The sequence below is a fragment of the Sarcophilus harrisii genome, chromosome 4, assembly GCF_902635505.1.
Source record: "Sarcophilus harrisii chromosome 4, mSarHar1.11, whole genome shotgun sequence".
Taxonomy (NCBI): Eukaryota; Metazoa; Chordata; class Mammalia; order Dasyuromorphia; family Dasyuridae; genus Sarcophilus; species Sarcophilus harrisii.
Window position 1 is genome coordinate 462068116 of NC_045429.1, and position 13037 is coordinate 462081152.

At 50.0% G+C, this 13037-nt stretch overlaps 1 protein-coding gene across 1 annotated transcript in view; it reads left to right on the top strand.

The window, feature by feature from the left end:
• The window catches only part of TWIST2 (twist family bHLH transcription factor 2), a 68129-nt gene extending 55690 nt beyond the window's left edge, over nt 1-12439 (top strand). The window contains exon 3 of the mRNA XM_031968276.1: nt 11667-12439. The gene's annotated coding sequence lies outside the window, so the exon portion shown is untranslated. The remainder of the gene's footprint in view (nt 1-11666) is intronic.
• The last annotated feature ends 598 nt before the right edge of the window (nt 12440-13037 follow it).

A 13037-nucleotide genomic window follows, 5' to 3' on the forward strand; every position in this document is an offset into this window, starting at 1 on the left:
CAACCTCAACCCTCTCTTCTCCCTCAAATCTCAATTCGGGTCAATTGACACATGTCATCAATCTTACCTCCCTCCCCCCCCCACCCACTCCCACCTCCCCACTCCTGCAGCCTCCTGCATGAACTGAAATGGCCTCTCAATCAGTCCTCCAGCCCAGCCTCTTCTTCTCCGGTCCTCCCTCCAAAAGCTCCTGAGGATTCTGAGGAAGAAGAGAAGGTTCAGCACCTAGAACACTCTTCCTTAACGTAGCCTTTGGGTTAACCGGTTTGCTTTTAAAATGCAAATATCCCTGGAGTGAGAGTTAACACATCAGGGGCTATTAGTCATTCACACCTTAGCAAGAATTGAGGTCATCCTTGAGTTGCGGCCCAGAAAAGTCAGGTCTGGGTGGGGCGCTGTATGTGGACACAGAGTAACTAGGCAAAGGAGGAAAGGGGCGCCAAGATTCAGACAGCCGGAAGGGCTTGGTGGCAGGGAACCCGAGAGGGGTCACTGCTTTGCAATCTTGTGTCAGGAAGTCCCCCGTAGCAGGATTTCTCCTCCCTGCTCTAGCATCTTTTCTCTCGTCTACTTTGTGACTTCTTCTAAAAGAAGGGCGAGTTGTCACAAAGTAGGTCTACAGTAAGTCTGGAGATGTGCTCACTTTCTCCATTGACTCTTTCCTTAGCTCTCAGCTTTGAGCTTGGCAGAAAGAAAGGAGAACTGGGTTTTCTCCTTTTAAATCAGACCCTTACTGCCCCCTGCCCTCTGCCCCGCCAACCCTTCCCCCACCCATGTCCAAGGCTAGAGCCTGGGAGTGAGGCGGGAGACTAGGAGCAGGGGGTGAGGCTGGGGGCTGGGGGAAGGGAGCTAGGAGCTGACGGGGAGGGGCTGGGATCCAGGGGCTGCCCGCCGCCTTGGCCAGGCTGGTTGGCTGCCTCTGCCCATTCCCAGCAGAGAGAAGAGGGGAGTGGGCTGGCAGCTGGGCCTCCCACTTCCTCTCCAGCTCCTTCTGAGTCAGGTCTCGACAATGCGGCTGCAGGGTTTTGTTTGAAGTGTGGAGAATTCCCCGAACACGAGACACACCCGTGTTCAGAAGGGAGAAAAGCTCAGAGAAGACACTTTGTGGATGGTCTCCCTCCCCTCACTACCTGCACGCATCTCCCGGAGCTGAAAGAAACCCCAAATCCCATCAGGGCCAATCCCCCCATTACACGAAGGAAGTGACTGAGGCAAGAGAAAATTGGCCCAAAGTCTCAGGGCTAAGTGCCAAGATTTGAGCCCAATGCTCTGAACTTAGACTCTCTGGGCCTCAGTTTCCCTTTCTGTCAAATGAAGGGATTCTTTCCATAGATGATCTCAAAGGAAGGACTGTCCCTTCTAGCACTGCCCCTTCGGGATGGCCCAGACCTCCGCCCTACCTGGATTATGAAGATCTGAGTGCCTACTGCTGCCCATCACCTTTATAAACTCACAGGACCACAGATCGAAAGCCTCAGAGTTCACCTAATCCAGTCCTGTCCACAAGGAACCTGAGACCCATGAACATAAAAGTGACTTGTTAAGATCACGAAGATAGTAATTGACTCTGAGCCAATGGAAATATAATTCAATCCGAAAAGCATTTATTGAATGGGCATTTTCCCTCCACCGGTTTATTTTCTAATATTGTCCTGGGACATTTCTAAGAAATTCAGGGCTGGAAAAGGGCTTTGAGATGATTTGTCCCCTCTTCTCTCCCCCACCTTCCACAATAGAGCCGGTCCACATCCCTTCATATAACAAGGAAGGAAACTGAGGCTCCCATGAAGGACCCCTGCCTCTCTTTCATGTCCTGTCCTTCTTGGACTGGCTCGTGGATAGGATTTACAACTGGAATCTGGTAAAGGGAGCCTCCTCCAGCCCCCTTCTTTTTGCCCAGCTACAGGTCTCCAACCTCCCATCTAGTCTTGAACACATCCCCAGCATCCCCACCAGAGAGCAGCCTGAGGGTTCTGGGTTGGGCTGCTCTCGCTCCTGCTGGCTCTGGGCGGAGAGGGCGAAGTGGGGAGCAGAGCTAGTCTGGAGCCCTGCCAGGAGGAAAGGGAGAGCAGCACAACCCATTCCCTCTCGCTTGGCTAGGACGGGGGTCACAGGGAGAGAAAGCAGCAGAAGCTGTCGGGTGAAATAGGAGCAGTTCTAAGGAGTAGGAGGCCGTGTGGCAAATTGGATAGAGAGCCATCCTCAGAGCGGGGTAGACCCATCTTTCCGCTATGTGGCCAAGGGTAAGTGCCCCATCTCTCTCTGCTCTAGAAAACTCACAAATGAGAACTTACAGATAAAGTGCTCACTTGCCTAGGTAGGCTAAAGTTTCTTCACCTGGGAGATCCCAGGTCTAGCCCTCTCTCCAGAGGCGAGTTATGGCCCATTAGCTTCTCTTTTTCTCTTCTTTTTTTATTATTTATTTTAAATATTCTTTTCTTTTTAAATTGCCTTCTAAATTTTCTCTCTTCCTCGCCCACTGAGAAGACAGCAAAATGACATCAGTTATCCAGGGGAAATTACACAAAACCCATTTCTATATTAGCCATATCACACACACAAAAAGAAAGAAAATTATGCTTCAATTTGCAGTGAGACTTTCTCACTTCTCTCTCTGGAGAGGGAAACCATTTTTCCTGATGAGTCCTTGGAACTGTTTTGGATCCCTGAACCGGTTCAGAGTTAATGGTTATGGCTGTTCCTGCGCTCAGCCATTTCCTGGTTCTTCTCACTTCACTTTGCATCAGTTCACATGGAACTCGCCTAGTTGCTTTTCGTTACTGTTTGTTTTTTGAAAGCACCCTTGTCTTTTCTTATAGCACAACAGTATTTCCCGACATCCTGTGCTGCAGCTTGTCTAGCTATTCCCTCACCGACGCCCATCCCAATTCTTCACCACACAAAGAGTTGCCATAAATATTTTTGCCCAATATTTTGCACAAATGGATCCTTTTCCTTTCTCGTTGATCTCTTTGGAATACAGCTTTAGTTGCTGTATCGCCGGGCCCAGGAGAAGCATATTAAAGCCCTCTGGGTATAGATCCACGTTATTCTCCAGAATATTTAGGTCCATTCTCAACTCCACGGCAGTTGACAGGCAGACTCTTTTCCTTCGCCTCCAGCATTTGCTGTTTCCACAGGTGTGAGACCATCTGAGAACTGTCTTAATTTGCTCTTCTCGTATCATTAGTGATTTACATCTTTTTGGTGCGACGGGCAATGATTTCTTCTTCTGGAAACTGCCTGTTCATATCCTTTGATTGGGAAATGGGGCTTGTTTTTAAAAAATGGACTTGGTCAGAAAGACGCTGTAATTTTTTTTTTATATCACTTCATTATTTTTGATACCTTGTAAACAAAATGCACTTTCCTCAGTTACTTCTTTTAATTAGTCTGACACAGTGATCGCGACCCCTGCCTTTTTTTTTTTAACTTCAGGGGAACATATGAGCTTCTGCCATGCCCTGCATTTACTTCTGTGAGCGTCTTTCTGTTTCCGGTGGGCACAGGCCACATTCTCTCTTTCTGCCTTATTTCCGAGGGCTGTCCCGCTGACCTCATGAGATGCACTCTGGGGGCGGGTTAGGCGGTTCTCTTCTTAGCCCCCAGAATAAATGTATTAGCGCACCTGGTAAAGCCCCCCCCCCTTGCTTCTAGAATAGGGATCAGATGCATTCTGAGGTCTCTCTACTGTTAATTACACACATAATGGCGAAGCTGGGACTTGAACTCCGAGCCCTGGGCCCCAGAGCCAGAAAACACCCCCCAAGTCCTGGTGGGACAAAAATTACAAGCCCTGGCCTCGGAGTTTCCATCCTACGGGGATGGGCAGAAAGTGCTCACTGAAAAGGGTGATCTGAGGGTGAGCTGAGAAAGGGGGGCCTAAGAAATCACGGAGGACTTTTGGGAGGAAGTGCCTCTTCAGCCTTGAAGGTCACACGTAATAGTCAGCGTGCAGACAGGCCTTGCAGCGGAGCTCTCGGGACCGCGCTCCCCGCTTGCCTGAACCCATGTGGCCCAGGCTCGGCCCCCTCCTCTGGCCCATTGAAACCCCTCCCTCCGATGCCTTCCCGCCGCTCTCAGCCACTGGCCACAACATCTGGCCACCCCGCCCACGCAGAGCCGGGGGCATTGCTGCCTCCCAGCCGCCAGTCACCGAAAAAACTTAAGCACCTACTGTGTGCCGGGTGGCCCCGCTCTCACAGAGCTGGGGGAGACCAGAGGCTCGGGCCATCCGCCCCCCTCCCGATACTGCTGGCCCCCACGGGGTGCCCGTCCCCCGGGGAGAGCGCGGCTCCGCTCCTGCCGGGTGGGGGTCCCGGGGGGGGGGGTGCGGAGCCCTGCGGAACCTGCCGCTGTCCAGCCCCGTCCCCCGGGGCGGCGGCTCCCGAAACCCGGCCGGTCCCCCCCCCCGCCCGGGGAGCAGCCCCTAATTCCCGACTTTTCGCGGATGTCCCGCTATCGGCCCTTGGAGGGCTGACTCAGCTCGTATATCAAACGGCGCTGTAATTATTTCCCCGACTGAGGAAGGTTTCCATTTAGCTCCCCCTCCCGCGTCCGCCGTTATTAATTACCTAATTACAACCACATTCGGGAAGGGAGAGTCCCGCTTGACTCCCTGCCCAGGACCACTTGAAAGGCTTTAACCATTCCGAGCCGACTGAACCTGAAGGCTGCGGGGATTCGGGGGCGCGGGGGGAGGGGACAGGCGCACGGGGGGGGGCAGCCGCACGGGGGGGTTGGGGGGCAGCCACACGGGGGGGTTGGGGGAGGGCAGCGCCCCCGCCAGCGCCTCCGCCCGCCCCCGCGAGCTTCCCCCAGCATCCTGAGCGCTGACTGCGCAGTTTGGAAGGGCAAGGCCGGCTCCTTTGGGTCCCAGCGTGGGCAGCGGCCAGACTGCTTTTGACATGCAGGATAGGACTCAAGCAGCGGGCAGCAGCCGCCCGAGCCCTGCCCGACTCCGGCTCCGTGGCTCGGGGGCTGGGGGCTGGGACGTGGCCGGGCTCCTGGGGGGGAGGGGGGAGCTCCTGGTTCCCGAGCTGGAAGGGAACTTCGTTTTATCATTTTACAAATGGGGAAGTTGAGGGCCCAGGTTCTCGCTTGGAGACACCCGGATGTGGGCTTCAGGGGGCCCTGGGAAGCCCGGGGCTGGACCTTCGGATCCGTCCTCTCGCCCCCGACCGTCAGACGCTCCCAGAGTCCTTTCGGACATCTGCTACTCGTTTCTTTCCTACCTGCTGAATCCCGGGAGGGGAAGGCACAGGGAAAACCGGCCCCGCCCTCGGAAAGCTGCACTCTCGGGGAGCCCGGAGGGGACCCAGCCTATTCCTGGATGTCAACGCAAAATAAAGATGAAGTCCTGGCGGAGGGGGGGGGAAGAGGGGAGAGGACGGGGACGCTGGACCTTGGAGATAGCTGAGGGGGGAGAGGGCAGAGGTGTGGAGGGGGAGGGGGGAAGCAGTATGTGAAAGGACAGGCTTTGTCTCGCATGCTGCTCATGAAGCGCCAACGGGCTATTTAGCGGAAACAGCAAGTGCTCAAAGGGGACGGAGCGAGGCAGCGAAGGGCTTCCATGGGAGGCAGAGGAGTTTATTTTTTGTGCCCAGGGTCATAAGGAGTCATAGAAGCTTCTGGGGGGAGAGCAGCATCACACTCAATGATGTCTGCGTATCTATCACTGATATTAGGCTACCTGAACCTTTTTTTTTTTTTTTTTTTTTTTTTGAGGCAATTGGGACTGAGTGACTTGCCCAGAGTCACCCGGCTAGGAAGTTAGGGCACATTTGAACCCAGGTCCTCCTGACTTTAGGGCTGGTGCTCAGTCCACTGCGCCCCCTGGCTGCCATGTTAACCGAACGTCTAGCATTAGAGACTCGGTCTAGGAGGCATTAAAGCTTTTCTGTCTTTGCGACGGTTCTATCAAATTTCGAACAACCCCTGGAATAATTAGGTTGGGCACCCACCCGGAGCTGGTACATTATTCTCTCAGGGGAGGAGTTGGCAACTGAGGGAAGATGGGGTGTGGCCACAGGAATGGCCCCGAGGGCCCCCTGAGAAAGGGGGTGAGACCTCCCCGAAGGTGCTGCTGCTGCCCGCCCTTGGATACGCCCCATGACAAGGAGTGGAGGTTTCCCAAGCCCTTTCAAAGCTGTATCTCATTTGGGCCTCCTGATAACCCTGAAGGTCAGTCCTGCAGTCATGGGCCCCATTTTATACAGGAGGTAGAGCAAGGCCCAGAGAGGGAGGGTGACCCGGAGAAGGAGCCACAGGCAGCAAAGTCACTGAGGAAATGGGAAGCCAGCTCCTGGGACTCCAATCCAGGGCTCCGACTCCTGGAGCACTCTGCCTGTCTGGGCTCTGGCTCCTGGAGCACTCTGCCTCTCTGGGCTCTGGCTGTGTCTCGCTTAAAACGTGGTCCCCAAATGGCTGTGGCCTCCAGGGCTGGGTCCCATCATCTCCGTCCTTCAATCTCTCATTAACGGAGCCCCCCGTCATCCTGCAGACTGTTCCCAAGCTTTGCTCCCCCAGAATCCTCTCTGATTGGTATCCAAAGGAGGCCGAGTCCAGAACCAGAGTTGGGGGAAAGGCCGGGTCATGCACCGTTCACACTCCCTTTCCCCCCATCCCCTCCCATTCCTGCTTTCATCCTACAGAGCCGCCAACAGCCGAAGCAGGAGTTTCTGCGCTCTTTTAGGCAGCCCCCGACCTCCCTGGTCTCCCCACATTCAGCTGCTGGGCCCCGAGTCCCCAGCCACCCGCTGCCTGAGCAGGGACTAGAACCTGGGTGGGGGTGGGGACGGCGCTGAGCCCCCCGGGGAGTTTGGGCTGGATCTGCTGCGGCTCAGCTGTCGGGAAGAGAATTCTTACTCAGGTCGGGTAATAAACGTGCACCATTTAATGCTCCAAATCCTCCTCTCTCTCGATTTCTGGTCTGTGTAACAGTAGAAAATCTTAATCGAGTTAGTCTAGTGTGAGTGGGGACATAATGCATAACCCCTCTTCTTGGCCGGGGCCCATGGAATCTGACTCCAGAGGACTTGGAAGGGGTTCAAAGAGCAAGGAAACTATTTCAAGGATTGGGAAATTGGCCTTATGAGGCAAGGCTCAAGGAATTGGGACTTACACAGCCTGGCCCTGCAACGGCCCAGGAGAAACTCACTCCAGGCTTCAAAGTGGGCTCGGGCCCGGGCTCCACCATCTTGGCCCGGCCGAGATTCACGGGATGGGGCATGAAGTGTCACTGGGGCAGGGAATCGAGCCGGGATGGGAGCAGGGCAGGGGGAAGAGGAGCGAGCTGGGGGAAAGCACCGATTCCCCAGTGGCTCTGACTATTCGATGGTGGAATGTGTTGGCAGAGCAGAATCCCAGCTTCCTGCTAAGCCCGGCTCAGGTGCCCCCTCCTCCATCAGCCTTGCCAGTCACCGACACTCCCGCCCTCATGGAATTACTTCCTATAGACTTGGAGCTTCAATAGCTGGGCATGGGCCAACACTCTCCCTGCAATGAGAACATCATCTCTTTGAAGGCAGAGGCTCCCTCTGTCTCTCTCTGCCTCCCTGTCGCTGTTTCCTTCTCTTTCTTTGTGTTTCTGTGTGTGTCTTTTTCTCTCTGTGTTTCTCTCTGTGTATGTGTTTCTCTCCCTCCCTCCTCCTTCCTCCCTCCTCCCTCCTTCCTCCTTCCTCTTTCCTCCTTCCTTCTTCTGCTTTCTTCTTTCTTCCTTCTTCTCTCTCTCTCTGTCTCTCTCTCTGTGTGTCTCTGTCTCTGTGTGTCTCTGTCTCTCTCTCTCTCTCTCTCTCTCTCTCTCTCTCTCTCTCTCTCTCTCTTTCTCTCTCTCCCCCCTCCCTCTCTTTGTGTTTCTGTGTCTCCAGTGCCTGATACATAATTGTTGTTTAGTAAAGAGTACAGAACGAATGGAAGGCTTACAGGATTTTGAACTGGAGAGAGCCTTGGTGCTCACCTAAGCCAGTGCGCTCCCTTTACAGAAGAAGAAACTAAGGAAGCAAAGTGACTTGTCCAAGACGAGCCAGACAGTGTCAGAGCCAAAGTCAGCACTCTGTCCTTCACACATCTCAGTCTATAGGGTCCAATTGTCTGGTGATTTAGGAAAATAGTTCCTCATGCCTTTATGGAATGGTTGTCGGTGGATCCTGGAAGAGAGAAGACAGTCTCTGGAGTACAGGTGGCCACCTGGACAAGACAAGTGGGAGTGCGGGGAGGTTCCAAGGCCAAATCTCCAGGAGGGTAGGCCCCAAGTAAAGGCTGACCCATAACTCTGGGTCTGGGATGTGCTCATTATTCCTTCCTAAGTCCTTCCCTTTGATCCTTTAGGCCGAATGTAGAATATGCAGAACCAGGGTGCAGTCTTGGACATGTCACACCTTCAGTTTCCTTTTCTGTAGAACCAGGGGGTTGGATGCATGGCCTCTGATTGGGTGGCTCCCTCTCGAGCTAGCATCCTGGGGCAGCAGATCTGCCATCTGGCAGCTTCCAGACCATGTGGGGCTGTTTGACTTTGGTCAAGATACCTAACGTCTCGGAGTGTCAAGTAGGAATAATACTGCAGATCCTCCCTCCCTCCTCTGCAGGGTGGAGCAATGAGGAAAGCACCCTGCATTTTATAAAAGTGATGTATAAAGTAAATAGGCCCCTACATCATGATACAGGAACTGCCCCCACCCTAGGCGAAGAACAGAGGGAGGGTGGGAAAGGGGACGATGAGAGGGAAGACCTTCCCATAAGTTATCCAAGACGGGACCTGGAGAGATGCCCACAAGCAGGCAGGGAGGACCCTCTTCCCCAACAGTATCCTGAGACTTTGGTCCCCTTCTCCTTTTCCTCCCCTCACCCAACTAGAAGAATTCAAGCTGAGCTCATGATCTGAATCCAAGTGTATTTTTATTCACACACATCCCCTTTTCCAGACCCAAATTCAAATCAAATCATTTGGCCGCAGGATGGCTAGGATCACCCCAGTGGGCCTTCTCCAACATCCCCGTTGCCAAGGAAAACACATCCCAGTGTCAGAGGCTGACTTGAATTATTGCTGAACATCTTAAGGCCTCTTTGCTGATAGTTAAGCTTCAGGCAGTGAGGAAATTCACCCCAAAAGTCATCAGGGAAAGGGGCTTTAAAGACAGAAATTAAATCCTGGTAGCTCCTACATTGCAGGGTCAGAAAGGGGAAGAAGAGAGGCCTAGAAGGGGGAGTCTCCTCTCTCTCAGGGATAAGTTTATTGTATGATTGGAAAAGGGGAAGCAGAGCCTTTGCAAACACGGATACCACCAAGGATACTTTAAATACAAAGAAAAGAACTTTTGTGTTATTTCCATCTTCCCCAAAATGTTGCTCCAACTTCAAGGGAAGTTCATCCACCCAAAAACATGGCCCAGGAGCCTCCACTGGGCACCTCCACTTCCTCTCTCCTCTGACCATCTTCTCAATACTTCCCAGCCTGGCTTTCCACCTCATCTTTCAGCTTTTATTCAGTGACCAAAGATATAACTGAATGATCGAGGGGTCTTTTGTCAGTTCTGATCCTTTGTCACTGCTGATCACCTCTCCTCCTGGATCCCCTGTACTCGGTGGGTTTTAATGGTACGTTCTCTCTCAGTTCTCTGACCTGTCTGACCATCCCAGTCTGACCATCCTCTCCCTCCACTGTGGCTCTAGCCCAAGGTTCAGTTCTCAGTCCTCTTCTCTTCACTCTCTATTCTCTTTTGGTGAGCCCACCAGGTGACATGGATTTAATGATCATTTCCAGATGGATGCCTCCCAGTGCAAGGTCTAACCTCCTTCTGAAGCCCGAGTCCACCATCATCAATGACCCATTAGCTACCTCAAATCAGATATTCTTTAGGCATCTAAAACTCCAAAATCTCAAGACTGAATTCATTATCTCTCCTGCTCAAGCACATCGCTTTTAAATTTCCATTAAAATCACTACCATTGTCCCAGTCATCTAGGTTTTGAAACTTTGTACCTCAGTTTCCAAATCTTGTCATTTCTTCCCTCTCTTATATTCTTCCCCTTTTCACCACCCGAGTTCAGGTCCTCATCACCTCTCACTTGAGTTATTGCAATGACTTCTTTATTAATCTCTTCCTACCTCAAGACTCTCTTCTCAAATACTTTCTTCATCCAGCTGCCATATTGATTTTCCCAAAGTACAAAGCTGATTATATCACTCTCCTCCTCACTGAAATCCAGTGGTCCTCCATGAACATTGGGGTCCAGCTAAGATGGCCTTCCTGTTCCTTCTACGTGACACTATTCTCCTACCCTTGGGTCTGTGGATGACATAAAATATACAACTTTATATCCATGTCTCATAATCTTTCAAGTTTCTTTCAAGATTGTGCCACAGGAGAGTTTTCCTAAACCATCCCCTCCAACCCAACAGCTAATAATGGCTTCCCCCCAAGTCACCTAGTATATTTATTTTGTATATGTGGCCATATTTCCTTATCTAACTAGATTATAAACTCTGTGGGGACAGGGACTGTTTCCACTTTGTCTTTATATTCTTAGCATGTAATTGACTGCTTAATATATAGCAGTTACTTAACAAACGCCTGTTGTTATTTATATTATTATTATTGCATCCTGATTAGTCTGGAAGGTTTCCACTTCCCCAATGGGAGCTCATTCTCTCCTCTTCCAACTGGGCCAATCTGCGATCTTAGCAACTCATCCTTTCCTAACCCTTTCCCAGCATCCAACTCCTCCCTAGGCACCTCAGGAGAAGAAGAGAAGGGATAAGGAATGGCCAAGTAATCCATTTTTCCATTTTCTCCCTCCCTCCCTCTTTCCCTCTATATCTACATCTATCTATCTATCATTAATACCACATTTTCAGAAAACCAAAGTCCTAAAATTAAATTCCAAAAAGCAGTTGCAATCACAATTGTAAAGTGGGAAAGAAATGGCTAAATAACAGTTCATTAAAAAAATAGATCTTGGAGTTCAAATGGGCCCAAGTTCAATGTGAGCCAGCAATAGGTATGGCAGCCAAAAAATTTAATGAAGACTTGGGGGGTCATTGTGGCAAGGATGAAGATAGCAGTCGTCCTGCTGTGCTCTGCCCTAGTCAGACTCTACCTAAAGTATCATATTTAGTTCTATGTTCCCCATTTCAAGATACCATTGACAAGGTGGGTATGGTCCATGGAGAGCAAGAAAGATGTAGTGAAGGCTATGACCCACAAGGATCAGTTGAAGGAAACAGGGACACTCAGCCTTGGCAGGAGAAGAATCAGGGAGGTCATGATATTTGCCTTCAAGAAAAGATATCAATAAAAAACATAGTTTTTTAAAAAGACTATTACATGGAGGAGAGATCAACCTTGTTCTCTTAATCCCAAAGGACAGTGTCGGTAGAAATGGGTGGAAGCTGCATAAGGAAGGCTTAGAGGAAGGGAAGCCACTCTAACAAATGCATGTCTAATGGGAGCAGACAGTGGGTTTCCTCTCATCATAGGTCTTGCACTGACACTTGACTACTTGACCACTTTTCAGGAAGTCCCTTCCCAATATAAAATGCTGTGAGTGGTCCCTGCAAGTGACCTGCAAGACATACCCTGCCCTCAATGCCAAGAGTGTCCAGTATAAAAAAATAAAATAAAATAAAATAAAATTTAAAATTTTGTTCTTATTTCCTTTGGTTATAGATTGCCCAGTGTGTCTGAGGGTGAAGTGGAATTGGGACATCTCCAAGTTCATAACTTCTGAAACCTTAACAACCTCAAGGAATCTGGTCCATAAGACCTTGCTTGACCTCGCAGCTCTGAGCTCCTGCAGAGCATTGAGACTAAGTGGAAAAACAGCCCCGAAGCTAAGCAGTCTTCGAAAGCTCTTCAACATCTCTCCTGAGGGACATTCCCCCAATGTTGACCTGTGTGTCCTGGTCGTTTTTGCTGTTCCTATTGTTTGTCGTGGATGTGTGTTAATGTTTTGTTCATTCTGGGTTTGGGTTGTTTCGTTTTGTTCTCTGAAAATCATGAGATTCAGGAACACATATAAGAGAAATCTTGGTTTTGGAATTGTTTTTCCTTTTACTGTGTTCTTTTTTTAATGTATATTTTTTTAATGAAAGAAAGATGAATTCTTGTACAGTTCTGTTTAAACTGGACCAAGGCTCTCAGAAGAAGTGGTTACCCCCACCTCTGACCCTTCCTTCTCCCATGATTCTTGCATGATGATTTCAAGTAAGCCTGGAATACAGACTCTCAGATGCTCCTCCCCTTTCTCAACTCTCCCCAACTTGCTCAGCTCGCCAGTTCTTTTTTTTTTTTTTTTTTTTTTAGTATTTTCTATTTCAATGTATATGTTGCTTATTTGTTTATTTATTGAGATATTTTTAACAAGCTAAGAGACTGCAATTTCGCTGTGTATACTGCTTCTCTTGCCAATAACAAATAAAGAAGCCATGCAGTTGCTCATCTCCTGGTCATTTTGGTGATCTAGGCAGTCATGACATTCATTCATTTAAAAGTAACACAGGATGTAGACCCAATCTCCCAAGCATCTATTTCCACAGTGCTCTATGTGCCCAGAGCTCAGGGGTACAGGGGCAGCCACAAGGAGTTGGGGATTTGTCATTCTAATACTATAACTCACGAGCCCCCATCAGCGTGTTTCCCTCATTGATTACCAGTTGATATTAACTGGTCATCCTGACTTAAAAAATTTAGAAAAGAATATTTAGTAATATAGTATATGAAGAAAAGTCAATACAAGCATCAGTCTTTCTACCCGTCCCCAAAAAAGTCTGACACACTATTCCACAAGACCAGAGAGAATTCAGGAGAAAGTGAGGTTAAGCTTACGGAAGAGTGGGGAACTTAAAATTCTTGGTTGCCAGAAATCCTTTTCTCCTATTTGTGGGGTGCTCAAGAATGAATGAGTGAATTAGTAAATAAAACATGAAGGTTTTTTAAAGTGCAAAGCTCAGGACAGAGGACACAAAGAGAAAAATCAAACAGAGTCTGCTCTCAAGGAGCTCACACTGGGGAGACAATCCATATGGAAAATTTCTGTTC